Genomic DNA, 19,308 nt, shown 5'->3' with positions numbered 1-19,308 from the left:
GGAGACTGAGATCTAAAGATTGAAGTTTGAAGCCAGGCTAGGCAGGAAAGTATGCAGACTCTTATCTCCAATTCACATGGAATTGGACTGTGGCTCAACTGTAAAGTGTGATAGTCTTGAACACAAAAAACTCACCAAAGGAGCCCAGACCAAGAGTTCAAACTCCAGGATTAGCACCGACACACACACACACACACACACACACACACACACACACACACAAAATCTCAGGCAAGCATATCATTCTCATATCTATCAGATAGATAGATAGACAGATGACAGATAACACAAATAAAACAAATATCTTAGTGTGCTTTTTGTGAATCAGATACTACCCAAGGTGCTAGTTAAACGTGTTTTTCAAGACCTAAAGAATGGATTCTGTGGTGGCTGCTGTATGGGCATCTGCTAACCATGTTGTCCCAGATGGCACTCTCCGCCATCACCGCTGCGGCTCCCGGTCTGAAGAACGCAGCCCTTCTAGGACTGGGGGTATTGCAGACAAAAAGGATTTTCCACACTTCACAGCCAAGTTTTGCCCCTCTGCCACCTCTTCCCGAATATGGAGGAAAAGTACGTTTAGGGCTGATTCCAGAGGAAATCTTCCAGTTTCTTTATCCTTAAACTGGTGTAACAGGACCCTACATGTTTGGCACTGGGCTTATCTTGTATTTTCTATCCAAAGAAATATATGTGATTACTCCAGAGACCTTCTCTGGCTTATCATTATTAGGAATAATGGTCTATGCTATTAAAAACTATGGAGCCTCTTTCACAGATTTTATTGATAAAATCAATGAGCAAAAAATTGCCCAACTAGGGGCTGGGAACATGGCCTAGTAGCAAGAGCGCTTGCCTCCTACACATGAAGCTCTAGGTTCGATTCCCCAGCACCACATATATGGAAAACGGCCAGAAGGGGCGCTGTGGCTCAGGTGGCAGAGTGCTAGCCTTGAGCGGGAAGAAGCCAGGGACAGTGCTCAGGCCCTGAGTCCAAGGCCCAGGACTGGCCAAAAAAAAAAAATTGCCCAACTAGAAGAGGTGAAACAGGGTTTCATCAAACAAATCCAGGATGCAATTGATGCAGAGAAGGCACAGCAGGCCCTGGTTCAGAAACGCCACCACCTTTTTGATGTCCAGAGGAATAATATTGCTATGGCCTTGGAGGTTTCTTACCGGGATCGGCTGCATCGAGTATACAAGGAGGTAAAGAATCGCCTGGACTACCATATCTCAGTGCAGAATATGATGCATCGAAAAGAGCAAGAACACATGATAAACTGGGTGGAGGCGCATGTGATACAGAGCATCTCTGCACCGCAGGAAGAGGAGACAATTGCCAAGTGTATCACAGATCTAAAGATGCTTGCAAAGAAGGCTCAGGCGCAGCCAGTTATGTAAATGAATGTCCTACAGAGATCACCAAAAACAGTTGACTGGGTGGAAATTACTGTGTGCAAAATCTTTCATTATTGCTATCTACTGAAATCAGTTTACCTTTCTTAAAAAGAAAAGTTCAGGTTTTATTTACTGAACTGAATCTGTTGGCTAGTCAAGTTTCTCATTCTTACTCTGCCTTTAGAGTTATTTGATTGATCACTTTTGAACAAGCTTTCATTAAAATTTATTGTGTAATTTAGGATTATTACCAAGTTACAGTTTAATTTGGTAACTAATTTTACCATCTTCCAATAAAGTGACAATTTAAGACAAAAAAAAGACCTAAAGAATGCTTTTGGCATTGGGCATTATTTTTAGTAAAAAGAAACAACAGCTGTAACAGACTCAAGAGCCTTAAAGACAATCTCTTAATCTTGTAACACACAAAGAAGCCGTCAGTGAACTAAGCCACATGTGCTTCCTAGCTCGAGGTTAGCATCCAAAACACAATGCTTGGGCACTGGAATGTGTAGTATACCTGCAGGTCTCATCTTCAGAACCATCATGAAACATCTCGAAAACAGGAAATACTTGTATTTCATCTGTAATTGTTCTCAGCAGGAAGGAAGAAGGAAATGATCATTTTTCCCAGCTGCCCATAAGCTGGAAACTTTATCTTTATTAGCCCTGTAATGGGTACATTAGAGTATGGGAGAGTAAGAGAGCTCTGGTTTCTTTATTTCTCTCAAGCATAACATTTTCTCCTCAATTCTATCCTAAGTGATGAGTAGAAGGCTCAGTCTCAACTGTGTTGTGATTTGTTCCTGTTGCATACTGGTTTATTCAGGAACCTAAGCAGCCTTACAAAAGTCTAGGACATTTAGAAACCAATTGTATACTTGGCCAAGACAGGTATCTTTAGCATCCAGTCCTAAACCCATGGAATTAAGTTGTTTTAATGCTAACAGACTAATGCTAACTGATGCCAGGATTTTGGCAAGGGTTAGGGTCTACTTACAGCAGTTTCTAGATGTACTCTCCTCCACCCCCATGGCTGAATAGCTAAGGTGTCTTGACCCCCAAATTAGGGCCCTGTTTTGGAAAAATCCACATTTGTCCCAGTTTTCACAAAACTACAATCACAAACACACACACACACACACACACACACACACACACACACATATACTATGCCATTAGGAGTCTGTTGGGTTAATTTTGTCCATAATCATGAATGATACAATGTGACATTTAAGGTTAAATTCAAGTCTTTCCAATCTCCCATGTTACATGTTAGTCCCAATTCTTACATTTTTACATAGGTACTAAATTAGCATTACTCCATTACTCATACTGAGCTTGACATATTTTAGGTCAAAACAGTTCTTTATTGTGAACACCAACTTGTAGATTTTTTGCAGAATCCCTACCCTCTGTCCACTGGATGCCAGAAGCAACTCCAAACTGTGATACTGGAATGTCTCCAGATATCCACAGGTATCACTGGAGGCAAAAAAAAAATAGCAACAACAATAAAAAACTGACCCCTGGCTGGGAAACCTCACGCTTGAAGGTAAGTTGGAGGGAAGAGGCTGAATGTATGGTGTTTACAGCTGTGTTCTAATGTCTGCTATCTTAGTGCCTTTGTGTTCCATTGATATCTAGAGTGAAGAAAGGGCTGAGTGGAAGAATTAGTTAAAGCATTACTGTGTCCCAATGCCTCCTGCTCTTATTTTTCTTCAGTAAAGAAGGCAAAGCTGTGAAATAGCCTGGTGCTGAGGATTCCACATGATGGAAAGTGTTGTAGGTCTTAGTCCCACCTCTGACACCAGATAGTTTGTTTTGATCAAGTAACTTCCCTTCCTCATGACTCCATTTCACATATCTATTCACAGAGTTGTTATAAAGACTAAATGAGGCTAGAGCAAGTTCTAAAATGGAATCCTGCATCTAGTAAGTACTCATTAAAAATTAGCAATCACAGATTTAGGAGATCACAGGTGACAGAAGTGATAGACTAAAACCCCATCTCCTGTCAGAGGCCCTTCAACAAGCCCCCATCCACTCACATGCTTCTCCAAATGTGAGCCCCTAAACACCACACCTTTTACCTATGACCCCTTCTTGCCTCCAGCACTCTCCAGGGGCCAGCAGTTCACATTCTCAGACTTAACACCAGCTTGTAATGTCTCCTTGATCAGATGTGTTATTAGTTAACTTCCCTTCACGATAACAAAATAGCTCAAGCAATTTAGGAAGTAAACAAAAATCCACTACTCTGAAGGCAACTTCATTGGTTTGGGCCTCTGGCAAGGGTGGTATGTCATGGCAGAAGTGCCCCACAGGGTCAATGTTGACCTCTCCAGCCAGAACATAGAAAGTGATAGACCTGGGTCCCACTGTCCCTTTGCAGGACACAGCCCTCAATGATGGAAATGCTTCCCATAAAGATTCTGCTCCTTAAAGGTCCACAGAACTTTCCAATACGTCACTGTGGGAACCAAGTCTTAAGGAGACATTGGTCCAAGCTGGAACTGGTGTCTCTCTCCTCTATCCGATTACACACATAGCTTTGGTATCCACAGAAGACACACAGCAGAGGGGAAAGTATCCATCAGCCAGCCATAGCTTGCAGAACTAGGAGGACTGGGTTAACCTCACTGCCTTTCACACAGACCTTCCCCACACCAACTTCACTTTCCATTTCCAAGAGCAACAAGTGGCAAAGTCTTTAGCCAAATTCTCTAAGTGTGCAATTTGTCTTTGTCACAGATTTGGTGATAAAGCTTGGAATGCATTAAGTTTAGCCATATAAAAAGAGGTCAAATATGGTTGAACAAGGACAGTTTCATGAGTTTCTTATTAGATTACGTATCAAAGAAGATTATAAGTTGCTAAAGAACCAATGTGTCCTTCAAAATCAACCGTTAACTACTGACTTCATCTCTTTAAGCCAGGCCCTCAGAAGATCTCCCCTTGCAATGCTATATTGCTTAGCTTAGCCTCTGGCAGAGTCTACTTCAAAGCCAGCCCCCTTCCGTTGGTTTTGTACCATGCAGCTGTCTCACTGATTCATCCTGGCTTCCATCCCTGTCTACCCCATGGGGATTATCAAGGCTTTACCATCATTTCCTTATAAAGCATTTCCACTGGTGGAATCCTTTAAGATCTTCCTCTAACAATGTGTCATCTATCTATGCTCACTTCAGAGCATTCCCTGTGTACCATTCATCGTCATCATCAAGTGAGTCCAATCCTCGACTAGACAGGTGTTCTAAAGCATTTACAAGGCCTTTGAACTTCCCTGCGCAGCCTGTTCTCCAAGATGGCATCTGAAAAAAAAACTTGTGTGATGTCTCATGAAGGGGCTCCTTCAATTCCCAGATATCACAACCACATCTGAGATTGCTGAGAACCACTGAAACCAGAGAGATGAGAGAGAGAGAGAAAGAGAGAGAGAGAGATGATACCTGGCCTTGAGGGATGTTCACTGAAACATTGGAGAAGTGAGGAATCTGAAGTATAACTACTTATTCTTCATAGATCCCTTTCTGTGTCTTCTCTGTGGAAACAGAAGCAGCCCAATTAGGGTGCAGTATCTTTTAAGTAATAAATTCACCTAGTTGTGCAGGTTATGCAGTGACCCAGACAACATGTGCCCTCTCCCATGCACAGCATTGCATCATGGGTAAGCAGGCCCAGCTGTCAACTTCAGCTTTACCAGTGTATGGGAAAGGCAAGCAGCATGCTGAGCTTCACTTTCTTATCTCTAGTGTGAACATAATCAGCTCTTAGTTCTTTTTAACTTGACAAAATGGACTATGGGTGAATCCTCAGAGTTATAAATGAGCAGCTACCCAGATAATCTTGACACTTGCTGGGGTCAGGCTGACCCTGGGATGATAAAAATGAAATGTGTATGTTCCAATTTTCTCCTCAGGGTGGACTAAATCATTCAACACTGAAACTTCCACATTAATAGGTCACGTCCAAAGGACCAGACTAATGGTGAAGATTAGCTCCATTCAGTCTCCCTTTTCTTCCCTGCTCTCGAGCCCACCCCAACAATCATCCTACAGGAGCTGCAATGAAAGGGTATTTGGAAGTCTCAAGATACAGATTTGCACCATGCAAAAATATGCCTATGAAAATGTAGCCGCAATTTTCAGAAATAAATACCATTTCTCCCAGAAAAATTATCTTTCCAAACATCACAAAATGATAACTGTTAGGTCTATCTGGGAGAACAGCCCCTCCCTGCTTCCTCTTCACTAGCCTGAAACCAGTAATCACCTGACTGTCAATCAATGAAGGACCCCAGACTCTGAGGTCACTTCCTCATCCGCTGAGATCACCTCCGGAACCGTCCCTGTCATGCCTTCTTCAGATAGTGAAAGGTTCCCCAGGCTCTGAGGTCATTTCTGAATCCACTATGCTCACACTCCTACCTTTCTTTATATAATCACACTCACCCACAAGCCCCTCCCTCTTTTTCTCTTTTCTTCTCTCTCCACACATCTCCATCTCATGGGAACCAGCAATTTTCTCTACCCCCAATAAACTCTTTTCTGCCTGAACCATGTACTTCCCAGCTGATTCTAACCAGTGGATTGCTTCCTACCTAAGAAACAGAATGTGCAAGTGTGTGGGACACAATCAAGAATAGAGTGTTCTTCAAAAACTGCTACTGAGTGGATGGGCAAATACAGTTCCACTTTTCAAAGAAAGTTAATTCTAATTCTCCAAGACAAATAATCTCTCAGAATACTAAATATGCCATCAGGGAATAATTCATTCATTTACATGAGCTCCTATAGAGAGAGAGTGTGTGTGTGCGTGTGTTTGCACACGCACGTGCATGCTACATCTATGTAGTAGGAAGGAGGGAAAATTTATGAAGAATGTGCAAGTAAACAGGATGACTGCGACATTTTGGCCAACCTTGGACTGACTAAATAGTCCATCATCAAAATGAAATATGTAGGGCTGGGGGTATGGCCTAGTGGCAAGAGTGCCTGCCTCATATACATGAGGCCCTGGGTTCGATTCCCCAGCACCACATATACAGAAAATGGCCAGAAGGGGCGCTGTGGCTCAAGTGGCAGAGTGCTAGCCTTGAGCAAAAAGAAGCCAGGGACAGCGCTCAGGCCCTGAGTCCAAGCCCCAGGACTGGCCAAAAAAAAAAAAAAAAAATGAAATATGTAGTCTTTATTTACATGTAACTCTTTTTATTTACCCTTCTTATTCTAATGAGCACACAAAGGAGATTACCTTTTTCAGGTAAGCAAATAAAAACTCAGAGTACAGGGGGGAATGAGGGAGGAGGTAACTAACAGTACAAGAAATGTACCCAAGGCCTAACGTGTGAAACTGTAACCTCTCTGTACATCACTTTGACAATAAATAAGAGGGAAAAAAAAAACTCAGAGTATTGTGTCTTGTTTATAACAGCCAAGGGCTACCATCCTTAGAATGAAGCAAGAAATAGCCAAAACCTTTGACTGCTATCCTTTGATATTGTGAATGCCATCAAGTATTATTTGTTATTTTTTCTCCTATGACACAGATAAGGAGCTTATTAAAAAAAATAATAAGTTACCTAGAAGGACATCTTTACACAGGTAGTGGTTGCAGTAAGATTAGAATCAAAACCATAGACTTCTTGAAGAACCACAATCCTCAAATTAACACAAATACCCACAGGCTTTTCACTGCCCCCTGCTGCTCCAGAGTCAAACCAACATAACCAAAGACCTCCTTAACTCATCACATATCTATGCCCAGAATCCATAATCTCTCAACATGCCCCCATAGTGGATAAGAAAAGACCCTTCCCCAGACAGTTAGAATGTTAGTTTTGGTGGCTTTGGACCTTTCACTGCTATTTATTACCCAGATTCCCATGGACTTTTTTTATATCTCCCTCCAGTTCCTAGTCCTTGTTTGCAACACAGAAAATAATGATAGAACTGACACAAACACTCATTATAAATTCATTAACCTTGATTACAGAAAGTGGTACATGCAAATGATTTAAGTAGTGTTTGGATCACAGGAATTGCTCTATAAATTTTAGTTAGTATTATCCTTTGTTTCCCACAAAAGAAATCTAAGAAAAATCCAGGAGAGAAACAAGGGAAAATGGCAAATTATACTTCTTCAGAAGTATCTAGCCCAGCTGGGGAAAATCAAGCAAAGAAATTCAATCTGTACTGCATTCAAAGCTATGCATTCCCTCTGTGACCTTTACTAAGCCCAAGATGGTTTGACTCAGTTGTTGTCATCATCACAGCCTGGGCTCAGAGGAGTGAACATGACCAAAATCGCCTCCACCGCCTGCTGTAGGGAACACATAAATCCGGGCCTTCTCATTTGGCTTTGGCCTATGCTGGCCTTTTAAACTCCCTCCTGTCTCTTCAGTTTCCAGCTAAAAGGCTGCCTTAAAGTGTTAACAAGACAGCACCAGGTGGTTTCAACTCCCTGCTCTCCCCTGCAAATGCAAGCAGAGCCTAGACAAATGTCCTGTAGAAGCTGGAGGTCATGCTTTCCTGAGCACAATACAGCCATGCAGTATGAGCTCTCCACTAAAATGGCAAGGGAGGTACCTCACTGGGCATCAAGAAACCCTATGTAGAACATTTTCTTTGTGGTGAATCTTATCTTCCACTCTTTTATGAAGTCACTGTACCAACTCTCGAAGGATCTTGAGGTGTGGATTCTTATCCCAGTCTCCAAAAGATGAGACAGAGCCTCATAAAGCAGACTCCCTTTTTCCTCAAAATAATTCATTGTGTAAGTGGTAGGGCTGAATGGAACCCAAGCCCCATGATGCCAACTTTATATTTCTCCCACTTTTTCCAACACAGTTGGGCTGACTAGTCACTTCCGGGAGCCTTACCTGACTTCCTGTGCTTTGGACATGTGCAAATGGAAAGTATAGTCTGTGCCCCCTGAGGACCTCTCTCCGACTGGTTAGGACCAAGATGAGGAAATTGATGATGACAACTAAAACCTCTAATCATCTGACAAATCATTTCAAGAATGTTTTTGTTGCTTATCTCAAAATTTCACAATAGGTCATACTCTATTCTAATAGTAGTGGTATACAAAGTACTTAACAAATAATATAGCATCAGCATCAAGCACAAAACAGATGCTAGCTACATAAAGACTCTGACCATAAGCAGATAACAAGGCACAGTGCCCATCCTTGGGTGCCCACTAGTAGGGCAAACAAACCAAAAAACATACAGCATGCAATCTGTTAACAATTAAACGTATTAATGCAAGCACAGAGGAAGGGCTCTTCTCTCTGGACATGACTGTCCTGAAAACTTTCCCAGAAGTACTATATGATGAGCCAGGCACGTGGCTCAAGCCTGTAATCCCAGCTACTTGGAAGGTGGAGATAAGAGGAAAACTAAACAAAAAGGAGTGCAGGGAGCATGGGTCAAGTGGTAGAGTGCTTGCTGAGCAAGTGCAAGGTACAAAGTTCAAACTGTAGTACCTAAAAAGTAGTACCACAAAATAAATCCTGGAAAAATGTATTATGTGTATAAGGCATGGAATAGTCTAGAGAAAAGTATACAGAAAGGCTCACAAACTTCTAAATTATTTCTTTGAATTTTAATGTAATTTTTTTGAGTTTCTAAGACCCTTAATAAGTGTCCATTTCAGCTGGGCACCAATAGCTCATGCCTGTAATCCTAGATACTCAGGAGATTGAGATATGAGCATCACATTTCAAAGCTAGACTGGACAGGAGAATCTGTGAGACTCTTATCTCCATCCCAATTAACGACAAAAATGCTAGAAGTAGAGCTGTGGCTCAAGTAAAAGAGGCACTAGTCTTGACCACAAAAAGCTCAAGGACAGCACCCAGGCCCTGAGTGTCAAGCCCCAGGACCAGTATACACACACACACACACACACACACACACACACACACACACACAAAACGATTGTCCATTTTATAACCAATACAATGAGGGCTAGAGATCCGAGAGATCTGCTCAGTCACAAAATTGGTGCAGCACCCGGACTTAAGACCTACTACCAAAGAAGACTGTTCTACTCTGCTGTGCCTACCAATTAACAACTGGTTGATTGTATAGTTAATGTGCCATCTTCTGTCATGCATGTCTGTCAATGCCTAGCCTCTCATTGAATGAAGATTTTGAGTCATTTTGTTCTTAATGAAGAGAAAGAAGATACCTCAACAAAGACACCTAGACAACTTGGAAAACAAAAGCACAGAATCTAGAAGGAAAACTTGCACTAAGTTGGACAAGAGTTCCTTCATTGCTTGGGGAGAGATTATTGACAGTTATAGAATTACATGAGACTTCTGAATGGGTATTAGCACAATAAATGAATTTCAGAAAGAAGAGGAGGAGGTTAGGGGCTGCGAAGGAGCACATCTCCCAACAGTGGAAAGCCAGCCAGTGATCTCATAGAAAAGCAGACATTTGACTTCCTCAGATAAGCTAGTCCTAGCCAATATTCCAATCACACTGTCTGGGAAGGTTAAAAAAAAAAGTATTGCATTTAAAGAATCTTTAACAAAATGAGAATGATCTCGTCTGAGGCAAACTTCAACATTCTTTCTGGCCTCCAAACTACAGCCTCTACCAGAAACTCTTGAATGAGAACTGCCAACAAGGAACAACCAAATCAATCTTTGGTGAGGGCTCTGTTGCAAGGGTGGTGTTTACAAGCATTCAATCTTTCCCCTCACATAGAAAAAAAAGTACTTACTGTAGTTAAGGATATGGCTGTGTGAGATCAGATGCCAAGAGGTATGGAGTCCTCTGCCAAACAGGAGGAAGAACGGTTACGAACTCCCACAGACATCCTCTACTGTAATGCTGGTGGGGATTCTGTTTGCTGGGTTCTGACTGCCGTGGCCATTTCATAGTAGCCTTAGTGGTCTGTGATTAGTCATCTCTCCTCTCTGGACTCCCTTTCCTCATCTGCACAGATGCATGAAGTAGACACAGTCATCCTGTTTACTGCTCCAGTTCAATGATGAAAAGAAAGAATTATAAAGCATGGGATGTTGGAGATTCATGTGTTGCTCCATTGTTTCATTCATTCAACAAAGATTTCCTGACTTTCTACAATATCCAAGCGTGTGTTTTAGGCAAATGAAAAAAAGCCAGGTAGGATTTCTGACCACAGGAAGCCTACAGTCTAGGAAGTAAAATGAGATGCACACATGCATAATTCTACCATTCAGGCATAGTAACTGTTCTACAGGTTTTGAAAATATGCATGAAAGCATTTCTTGGGCAAGTAAATCTAAGAGACTTCATAAGAGAGCTGGAAAGAACTGCATGAAAATGGATGAGAGGTGCTGGAAATAAGGATTCTAAAGAAAGTACAACATCAGCAAAGTTTTGGGTATGGAAGACCATGTGGCAAATGCAGACCCTGAGAAAGGTCCAGAGATAGAAAATAATTCTGGTCTAGGCCCTCATTCCATTGTCAAGGTGGAGTTAAAATAACCTCAAAGCTTTTTTTAGAAGACATTCTTTACTAAAGATACTTAAAGTTAATCATCCCTTCTCTATGGTATGAAAGCTATTGACACATAATTTATTCTTATTCATCAGAACCAGTAGCCTGATCATATTTGGCTTTGTTCTCCCATGACTGGTTCATTCTGTCACAGTACACACAACTCAGTACATGTAGAATACTGGGATACTAACGTGTGTGGATTACCGGACTAAGGCTTGGGACAGTCCTGAAAAAAACAATCCTTAATACCAGGTTCTCTGGCATGCTCCTTTGTCTTATCAAATGCATACCTATAATTTCAAATATATACAGTAGACCTTTGGAATCCACAGGTACAGGATTCTAAGAAGACCACCAGGAAGAAAAAACAATAAATGTTCCATATGTCCCCGTGTTATCCAGCCTCTACTATAGGCCTTCTGCTTTTCAACAAATCTCAAAATTTCAGATTCGCACTCAGATTAAGCATATTAACTTTTACCTTTTTCTGTGGGTACCATCTGCTTTGAGAGAGGCAGGTTTTCACAAAATGAAAGGCAGGGATTCAAACACAACTGATGATAACTTGAAAATGACGGAGAGCTGCTCTGAGTGGACGGAGCCACCTGGCCTGAGAAGGAATGAAAATTATTTTGTCTTTGAAACTTTTGACTTTTTAATTTATTTTTTGACTGCATGTGGTCAAAACTACTAATAAGTTAGTCTCAGTACATTGAAGATATATTATATGTACCTATCATTTGTTGGCTATATTATATGTACATATCATTTGTTGGCCATATGACATACATATTCTTGTAATGTAAATATATGGCCATATGACATAGTCTTGTAATATTTTATTCACTAACCCAGTAGATAATCTTGGTAGACTTAAGAAAGCCGAGACGCATGGATGCATTCAGTACTGACTGAAAGACGCGATCTCATGCTACTGAACTGTGCTTTGGCTAGAACACAAAATTAAAAACTTCCAAATCAACCAACATGGGAATCCAGCAAAAGTAGTTTAAAAGTTCAAATGAGCTGTTTTTTGACATGACTATTTATGGACTTTCTTGTTATCTGAGAAGGTTACATGATCAGAGAATTCTAGAATGCCAGAACCAATAGAGAATTTAATCCTGCCTTGCTTTTCTCAGATGTAGAAACTGAGGCCCACAGCCATAGTAGAGAATTATATCACTGGGTTTTGAAAACAGGTGGATTAGCCATTAGTAGTCGCTAATTTGGAAAAAAAAAAAAATCAGAGCTCTGTCCTAATTAAGTCTACATAACAAAGAAATATCTTTTCCACATTTCAATATGGTGGTAACATCTATACAAATGCTGGAACAACCTAATAGGACATAACACATCACTTAAACATCACCAGTCACTATTCCTGGACAGACACATGTTACATACAGAGAGAGAGAGAGAGAGAGAGAGAGAGAGAGAGAGAGAGAGAGAGAGAGAGAGAGAGAGAGAGAGAGAGAGAGAGAGAGAGAAAACACATTGGCAACCAGTGCTACAATCTGAATATTTTCCAAATGTATTCCTTGGTGAACTGATATTACTTCTCTAAGTCTAAGCTTGGGATTCATTATCTGTAAAAATGAGATACTTGTACATGTACATATTGTACTTAATGGTTACCAGGACACAATGAAATTGTGTTTGTAAAGTACTCTGCACAGCGTCTAGCAGAGTGCTTGCTCAATGGGAACCACCGGCTCCCTAGGACCTGCCACTTCCTTTTTCCAGCACGACTCCCAAAACGTGCTACAACAAGCCCCAAAGTCCCTCCAGCATTGGGGTGGCCACTACCCCCATTTTATTGCAGATCCCTTGTGAGCCCTGGGGATACTTGTGCATGCTCACCACTTAACCACTATGACTCAGAGTTTGGAAGCAATCCGCGGCAGACTGGGGAGAAGACGCTGGCTGGGTTTAAGATGAAGTTGCTACCTTTTAAAATGGTTTTGCTTTCCAGAAAAAGGCAGCAGTGGATAAGGTTTAATACACAGAGGAAAGTCCAAAGACCCTTCTCCTGGGAGATCCACTAGAGAAGGAACTTTGTTGGGGAAGGAGGGGAGGAGGAGGGAGGAACAATGTCAAAAGGCCATGCGTGGAAAGGACCCTGGGGCTGGGACAATGATTGCTCCTGGCAGCTGGGCAAGGCTGGCTCACACTTGAGACTCATCTTAGCTCCCAGCATGGTCGGTCCCCACCTGCTGAGAACTAATCCTAGGTTCTCTGCACGTTGACCCAGAGAAACCTGAATCTCCTGGGTGTTTGTGAAAGGTTTTATCTCCTCTTTCCAGGAACTCGGCTCAGTCCCCAAGGTGCCACCAGGCAGCTGCTACCCAGAGCCCTGGAGAGCCAAGGTCCATGCTGCCAGCCTGCCCGGGAGCAGAGAGAAGCAGAGCTGCTCCCGGGGGCGTGCGTGCTTGTGTGTGTGTGTGTGTGTGTGTGTGTGTGTGTGTGTGTGCCCGTGCTTCTGTTTCACAATTAGAAAACTCCTTTGGGGGAGCAATGCAAGAATCACACTTCCCTAACAGCTAGTCTGTGGGGGTGGAGGAAGCGGGAATTCCTACTTTCGCCATAAATTGTATGCAAATAGATTCCCGGGGCTGGCTGGGAGCCTGGAGCCGTGAGTCTTTCATGAGCTAACCCCTGTTCCGTTGGGAGGGCTGTTCCTTTAATTCACCAACTGAAAAAGTGGGAAAGGATGTCTGGAGGCGAGGCGTCCCATTACAGAGGAAGGAGCAGGCTATATAAGCCAGCCCAAGCTGGCTGCGCGGGCCACGGACCTGCACACGGTCGCCCGCCTCTCCCGACGCAGGCACAAGCTCCCCTCTGCACAGACTGTCGCTGCTCTAGTGGGGGGAACCCCGGGGGATCGTGCATGTGGGACCCCGCTGCTGCTCAAGCCCAGGTACTTTTTCCCATGGAGCCGGTGCACCCACGGACCTAGAGCCGCTCAACCCAGGTAAGCCTGGCCTGTCTCCAGCACCACGACTAGGATGTCCTATGGGCATTCTGGGTACCAAATGGGTCGTGGTTTTCTTAAAACTTCGGCTTTATTTTCACCTTTGGCCAAAGAGTTTATTATTAATTTTTTTTTGTTAGTTATGATCCGATGTACCTTGGCTGGTCTCTGGTTCTTCCAGTCTTATATTTCTGTCTGATGTAGGTGTATGAAGAGTTAGTTGCACTCTGAAAAACTTTTTGGATTTTTATTTGGGGTGAGGGGGGGGGAATCTCTGCTTCCTTCCAGAGGAAAAGTATAAATTTTCTCTTAACTCCTCTCCTGGCTGAATCACCTGTGGATATTTTTTCCCCCCTTGAGGACTGAGGGAAGCAGAGTTCCAAAGTTAAGTTTTCTGTGCGGACACCCAGCTGGATTGAGGGAGCTTAATAGAGGACTGAGGGGAGGATAACATTTTTCATCTAAGCTGGGTGCCAGTGGTTCATACCTGTAATTGTAGCTACTCAGGAGGCTGAGAGCTAAGGATCTGGAGTCATAGTTACCCCAGGCAGACAAATCCTTGAGACTCTTACCTCCAATTAATCAGTACAAAATCCCAAAGTGGAACTGTAACTCAAGTGGTAGAGTGCCAGCCTTGAGCAACAAAAGCTAACAGGGAGCATGAGGCCCCGAGTTCAAGCCCCAGAACTTGCACAAAAAGAAAAAGAAGTTCTTACATTCAAAGAAAGTTTCCAAACAAACGTACAAAGAGATTTGTGCCTGGTCCTTCCTTTGATTCTCACAGGAGAAAGGAGGGGAGGGCTGGTGCCCGCTGAGAGTGGGGGACACATCTGTGGGCTTTCTGGGGTCAGTGCTGAGTTCTCATGGGCACCTCTTCATTCACTGATTCTCAGCAGGAAGGGGGTCTATGCATTGATGGGCTGCATAGAGCCAGGCATGTCTCTGTTCCTGCCTAGAATCAAGTTCCCTCCTCACTACACTGCAAGAAGCGGCTTCCCCAAGTACTCCATTGCCCAACCACCTCCCCTGCTGGACTTAGGAAAAAACATGGGAGGGGGTGCTCTGCTTGGGGCCATCAGTGTCACAAGGGGATTAAGAGCTCGTTTTGACACCAGAGCTAAGCACATATTTGTCCTGGAAAACTAAGTGACCTCCCTGTGTCTTATTTTCCTCTTCTATGAAATGGATGGGGGGTAATTAATGGATGGTGTAATTAATTTCCCATGTAGATGAGGAGAGGATGAGGTTCAGGAGATTGGCATGGAGTGCCCAGGAACTGGCGGTTGGAATAATCACTGACACTACACAAAGCTGCCATTCCCCTGGAAGCTAAAAGGGTGCTCAGCCCATCTTGGATTGTTTCTTGGGTGTCTCTCCCTCCTCTGTTCCCTCCCCCCACCTTTTCATCTAGCCCCTTCTGAGGGTGCCTTCCCAGGCTGGCAGGTCAAGTCTCAGACCTGGCTGAGTGTTACAGGCAAGGAGGTGATGTTGGCACAGGGTGAGGAGAAAAGGTAGCAGCCAAGGCTGGATATAAATGTCGAGTTCCGGTTCCAGAATGTCATGAGGTTTTGAATTTTGGCATTTGTGGCTTCGAAACCTAAGGGGCTATAAAGGACCATGTGGTAGGGGAAGCTTTGTAAATGCTTTCTGCTCACAGGAGAGAGCTGGACAGAGAGCCCTCTTGAAGAATGAATGCCTTTTTGCATGTTTTCGTGGACCTTCCCCACCCCCTTGTTTTATAGAGGTTTTCCATATGTGCTTTAGAAATGAACACTGCTGCCCAACCCAGCTGGTTTTCCATCTTGTCCTATGGCAAGTTCAGAGCTGGGAAGAGGGTTTTTAAGCTAAATAAGCTGGTGGAAAGTTTACTGGCATCATATGCCTCTGAGCCCTTTGTAAGACATACAACATAGCGTGGCTTGGGCCCATGAATTCCAGGAAAGTGACCATACTGGGGGGAAAGTTAGGGGTACACGGTGGTACGAAGAAGTCTCTGGCTTGATCAAATGGTGTGCATTGGATGAAGATTAAAAGGGGTCCTGTTCAGCTCCCCAGTCATTTCTTCCCCTAGGTTCTTGTCTTCCTTATCATATTTCTACTCTCTATGCTAATTCTGCCCCCCCCCCCCCAACACCTCAACAGGTTACTAACTTTCAGCCCTGGGGTTTTATCATCCATCTCCCAGGGCTCTGCCTCTTTCACCTAGGATAATACAGGGCAAACTCTTGGTCAAATGCCTGGCACTTCAAAGGGATTCAATGAGCGGAGGCACCCATGGTTTTTCTGATGATCAGTTTACACAAATGTGTTCATGATTCGTGTTCTAAAATGATGGCCTTTTGAGTTCCTTTTTTTTTTTTTTTTTTTTTTTTTTTGCCAGTCCTGGGCCTTGGACTCAGGGCCTGAGCACTGTCCCTGGCTTCTTCCCGCTCAAGGCTAGCACTCTGCCACTTGAGCCACAGCGCTGCTTCTGGCCGTTTTCTGTATATGTGGTGCTGGGGAATCGAACCTAGGGCCTCCTGTATCCGAGGCAGGCACTCTTGCCACTAGGCTATATCCCCAGCCCCTGAGTTCCTTTTTTAACAGTGGAAACATTTGTTAAATGGATGAATTAACTAAAGGAGCTTGTCAAAAAACAAAAAAAAAAAAACCAACTGTGTTAGCAGATAAAGTTGAGGCTACTTTGGTTGGAATGTTAGAGGTTCTAAATCTCAATCCATGGCCTCCCTTTCCTGGGATGTTTGCAACAGATCCTACAGAAGGGGAAACAATAGGTACAAATCCCTCAGCAGGCAGGGTGCCTACAGGTTATCTTCTGCATTTCAACAGGGGTTTTGTCCTACCTGCCACAAGGGGAGTAGGAACAATTCCCCAAATGGGACCGCAGACTTGAGTACTTGTGGAAGGTTTTTAAAACTTCAGAAAGGCTGCTTTCCTTGATGGTACTGCCGGTCATCCTCACCATATGTAAGTGAGCCTGCTCTGCACACTCTAGCACCTCCTTCCCCACCACGGTTATCATCTCAGACAAAAGAAAAGTTCACGGCATATCTGTACAGCACATGACCAATGACTCCTGATGGGACAAGAGTGCTGGCTTGGAAAGCAGGGAGACTCGGTCTTTCTTCCAAGGTCTTAAAACTTGGAGTGACAAGGATGGGGTTTCAGACAGGTTGCCCTGGTCATCAGTCAGGGAGGCACACGCTGCCTTTTGAATACTTGCACTTTTTGCACAGCCTTCAGGGAAAAAGAAAAGGAAATTAAAAAAAAAATCTCCCTTTTGGACGAAATATGCCCTTCCAGGCAGAGTGTGGCCACCCATAAATACAGCAGTAGCCTGATCATATAACCAGAATGGAATTTGGAAAGGGAATTCAAACTGACAGAATGAAAAACATATCTCCCTTAATCCTTCCCTTTCTAATGCTTAAAAAGAACTAAGAACACTTCTCTGTCCCTTCTCCCTAAATTTCTATGGACATTACAGCCATGCTTTCTTATAGGGGGGAAAAAAAAAAAAGAAATGCCCAGCTGGCACAGAGCAAGAGCCTCTTTCTACGGTAGCCATTGGAGCCCCAAAAAAGTAGAACTTAGATTACAAATATTTAGTTGGCTCTAAATATACAATCCCTTGGTGGTGATAAAACATAAGACACAAAAATAGTGAGCAGTCACGGCTTGTGATGTGTCACATGTGCTGGGAGATTGTCTGTCGTGCCTGATGTCATTCTCTAAATCTCTTGAGTTAGGAATTCATATCTCCGCTTTATGAGTAGAGAAACCGCGGCTCAAGGTTAAGTGACTTGGCTGCAGCCTTTGCCCAAGTGAGGGGGAGAGTTGGCTGTGACCTCCCAAGCTTTCTTAATGGAAACCCTAGTGCTCCTTCTACTGTTCTCCGTTGCTTCTGGAAGTCATGTTGGGCTGATCAAGTCCAGAACTTGAAATGCTGCCTTTCTGTGAATGGCTAAGAGGGTAGAAAAACCCTTAGCTGGCATGGATGCCTGAATGAGTTCACAGAGTAGCTCTACAAGTATCCTTCTGCAAGGCACTCAGGGAAGGTCAGCTCATGACCATGAAACTCTCTGCCTTAGAAGAGTTCAGCAGGGCTGAAACTAGGAGAGCAGTCAGGTCATCCCTGCTGATTTTCAGCTCAGAAAAGTAGACACAGACTCCCGGATGCTCCACAGGTGGGAGCTCTGAGGTCAGGGTGAGCTCAGTATCTCCTTTTCAAAGGGCAGATTGGGCCCTAAAGAGAAGTGGATAAAGGGAAATGCATGACAGTCAGGAAATCAGTTGCTATAGCCTGCAGCTGCAGACTTAGTAGTCAAAGAATAAGAAAGCAAGCAAGGATGTGATTCAGACATCTCTCACTCTGAGAAGATGGTTGGGAATTCCCTTAAATGTCACCCTGGGGCCAGTCTGAACACCTTCAACATGTGGGAAATGTTAGGTGGAGAATTTCATCCAAGAAGGAAAATTCCCTCAAAATGTGGCAAGACCAGCCTCTAGAAAATCCCCTCACCAATTCTCTTCAACACCAAACACAAGCCCTTACCGGCTTGGCATGGGACATACGTAGCTTGTGACTTCCTTTTAGAGGAGAAAATTCTATGTATGTATCTGAATCTAACTCTAGTGATCACACTTGTTCATTATGCCTTCACCTAGAAAGCCTGATTCGTCTCCTCCCCTTCATTTTATGTTTCCTCAACCACAACCTACCGTTCAACACTACCATTACTCTTTGACCCTCCATCACAGGAAAAAAAAAAAAAAAGAGCATCATGTTCATGTTCATGCTTGAATGCAGGCTGTGAATGCAAATTCCTTTCCCTGTGAGTGGAAATATATATATATGTTGTATATGTATGCATATATATATATATATATATACGTGCACACATATTTCATGTCAAATCCTTGTAGGTTTTTAAAATTTTCTCAGGTTCACAATCCTTATTTTGTAGCATGTATAACTCAAATAACTTTGGTTGATCCTTCTCAAACTCCATATGCCAAGAGCCAGAAGTGTTTCATAAGCTCAGCAAGTAGACAGCTTTGCTTCACAATTAACCACTGAACACCTCTTACTTTAAAAGAGGTGAAGTGGTTTCTGTTAGCTTGTATATGACCAGGTTCAAAGTATTTTTGTAGGATAAACTTAGAGGGTGATGGTAAAGCCAACATTTCCTGAGTACTCCACAAGCCTTACACTGTATTTTATTAGCACACAACTTCCAATATCAAAGCCACTGCCTATTGAAAGATGCAAAACCAGGGCTGATAGAGTCCATATTCTCCTCCTCATGTCTGAGGGGTTGGCTCTTCCCAAAGCCTAGCAACCTGCTGGTGGGTATCAGACCCTCAGAACTGACTGTATATGAGAGCCCCTTCTGTCCCCAAGGAAATGGAACAGCAACACAAGACAGCTT

The 19,308-nt window shown here is 43.3% G+C and overlaps 1 protein-coding gene and 1 pseudogene across 6 annotated transcripts in view; both read left to right on the top strand.

The window, feature by feature from the left end:
* Positions 1-414: 414 nt before the first annotated feature.
* LOC125356236 lies at positions 415-1,719 on the top strand (annotated as a pseudogene).
* Positions 1,720-13,652: 11,933 nt separating this feature from the next.
* Positions 13,653-19,308, top strand: part of Tnc (tenascin C) — an 88,795-nt gene continuing 83,139 nt past the window's right edge. For all 6 annotated transcript variants that reach the window (XM_048340409.1, XM_048340400.1, XM_048340391.1 and 3 more), the window contains exon 1: positions 13,653-13,876. The gene's annotated coding sequence lies outside the window, so the exon portion shown is untranslated. The remainder of the gene's footprint in view (positions 13,877-19,308) is intronic.

This window comes from Perognathus longimembris, chromosome 1 (genome assembly GCF_023159225.1).
Source record: "Perognathus longimembris pacificus isolate PPM17 chromosome 1, ASM2315922v1, whole genome shotgun sequence".
Lineage (NCBI taxonomy): Eukaryota > Metazoa > Chordata > Mammalia > Rodentia > Heteromyidae > Perognathus > Perognathus longimembris.
The sequence above is the reverse complement of the archived record's forward strand: the minus strand, read 5'-3'. Positions and strand labels throughout refer to the sequence as shown.